The sequence below is a fragment of the Lepidothrix coronata genome, unplaced genomic scaffold (genome assembly GCF_001604755.1).
Source record: "Lepidothrix coronata isolate B3197 unplaced genomic scaffold, Lepidothrix_coronata-1.0 Scaffold137, whole genome shotgun sequence".
Classification (NCBI taxonomy): Eukaryota; Metazoa; Chordata; class Aves; order Passeriformes; family Pipridae; genus Lepidothrix; species Lepidothrix coronata.
The window spans coordinates 4,453-6,560 of NW_016690317.1; the positions used below are offsets into that span (position 1 = coordinate 4,453).

The 2,108-nt window shown below is 57.4% G+C and overlaps 1 protein-coding gene across 2 annotated transcripts in view; it reads left to right on the forward strand.

Annotated features, from left to right (window-relative positions):
- Positions 1-795: 795 nt before the first annotated feature.
- The window catches only part of STAMBP (STAM binding protein), a 23,405-nt gene continuing 22,092 nt past the window's right edge, over positions 796-2,108 (forward strand). For both annotated transcript variants that reach the window (XM_017827317.1, XM_017827318.1), the window contains exon 1: positions 796-892. The gene's annotated coding sequence lies outside the window, so the exon portion shown is untranslated. The remainder of the gene's footprint in view (positions 893-2,108) is intronic.

Sequence of the window (2,108 nt, forward strand, 5' to 3'; positions counted from 1 at the left end):
CCCCCCCCGATGATTTTATGGATCTCGCAGGAATTTTCTACTCTTACACCGCAACTCCGCTCCCAGAGGGATGTGAGGAATAAACAAAGACTCGGAGCTGGGAGAATCCTAAAGGAACACCCCTCAACCTTCAACAGAAAGAGCTTTTCTTGGTTTCCTCGATATATGACAACTAATAGGATTTGGCCTGAAAATATAGGATTTTTTTTTCCCTTCCTTTTCACTCATTTTTGCTGAAGTAAAATCCCTGCAGTGTGTAAAAACCTGTGTGGAGCTGTGTTTTCCCCCTGGGTGGACCTGAGGAGCCTGGAAGGCTGAGCCCGACTGGACTCGGGGTTGTTTGGCCCGTTTTGGGGTGAGAAGGGCCAGTTTTGGGGTGGGAAAGGGGGTTTTGGGGGTGAGAATGGCTGGTTTTGGGGTGGGGACGGCCAGCTTTGGGGCGGGAATGGCTGATTTTGGGGGCAGAAGGGCTGGTTTTAGAGTGGGAATGGCCAGTTTTGGGATCAGAGGGGCCGGTTTTGGGACTGGGAGGGGGTTTTGGGGTGAGAAGGGCAGTTCTGGGGAAAGGAGGGCCGGTTTTGGGGCAAGAAGAGCCAGATTTGGGGTGAGAAGGGCGGGTTTTGGGGCGGGAAGGGCCCGTTTTGGAGCAAGAAGGGCCGGTTTTGGGGTGGTCCGGAGCCAAGGGCGCTGCCCCTTTAAGGGTGACGTCATCACGCCCGACGTCCCGCTGAGGGCGCTGAAGTCGCGGCACGGCCGGGCGGAAGCGGGCGGTGCCCGTGGCGCTGCCCGGATGTGGCGGCGGCGTCGGATTGGTCGGCGGAAGCGAGGCAGTCGGGGCGGGGCGGCGGCGGTCGAGGAAGAACCCGGAAGTGCCGAGAGGAGGCGGTGGCAGGTCCAGGACGGGCCCGGGGGATGGGGAGGGATCCCGGGGCTGGGGGAGCGGGACTGGGGAGGCCGCCGGTTGTGTGAGGTGGGGTCTGGCATCGAGGGCAGGGCGGGGGGTCTGGCTGGGAGAGGTTTCCTTGGCAATGGGGATCCACTCGGGAGTCTCTGACTGGGGGTCTCTCACCTTAGGAAGGAGGATCTTCCCCTTAGGAAAGGGGAACTGCTCAGGAAGGGTCCGGCTGGGGGATCCTTCCCCTTAGAAAGGGGGATCTTTCCCCTAGGGAAGGGGGATCCACTGAGGAATCACTGGCTGTGGGACCCCTTAGAAAAGGGAATCTGGTCGGGGGGATCCGGCTGTGGGATCTTTTCCTTAAGAAGGGGCTCTGTGGGATTTTCCCCTTTGGAAGGGGGATCTTTACCTTAAGTCCCCCCTGCCTTAGGAAGGAGGATCTGGGTCAGGGCTGAAGGATGTTTTCTTAGGAAGGAGGATCCATTCAGGAATCTCTGGCTGTGGGATCCTTCACCTTGGGAAGTGGTATCTTTCCACTTAGGATGGGGGATCCAGTCAGGGCTGTGGGATCTTTCTCCTTTGGAAGAGAGATCTTTCCCTTAAGAAGGAGAATCCACTTGGGAGTCTCTGGCTGTGGGATCTCTCACCTCAGGAAGGAGGATCCTTTCCCTTAGGAAGGGTGAACTGGTCAGGAGGGGTTTGGCTGTGGGATCTTTCCCCTTGGGAAGAGGGATCCGGTCAGGGGCTCTGGATGTGGGTGTGTTTCTCCTTAGGAAGGGGGAATCTTTCCCTTGGGAAGGGGAATTCAGTCAGGAGTTCTCTTCCCAAAGAAGGGAATCCTTCTTTGGCTGTAGGATCCTTCCCCTTAGGAAAGGGGATCTTCCCCTTAGGAAGGGCTCTGGCTGGAGGATCCTTCCCCTCAGGAGGGAGGATCTTTTCCTTGATAAGGGGGATGTCTCCCTTACGAAGAGGAATCTGGTCAAGGGCTGTGGGATCTTCCCCTTAGGAAGGGGGATCCACTCTGGGGGCTCTGGATATGAGGGTGTTTCTCTCTGGGAAGGGGATCCTTCCCCTTATGAAGGGATATCTGCTCAGGAGGGGTTTGACTGTGGGATCTTTCCCTTAGGATCTGCTCAGGAGTCTCTGGCTGTGGGATTCTTCCCCTTAGGAATGGGGATGCAGTCAGGAGGGGTCTGGCTGTGGGATCTTTCCC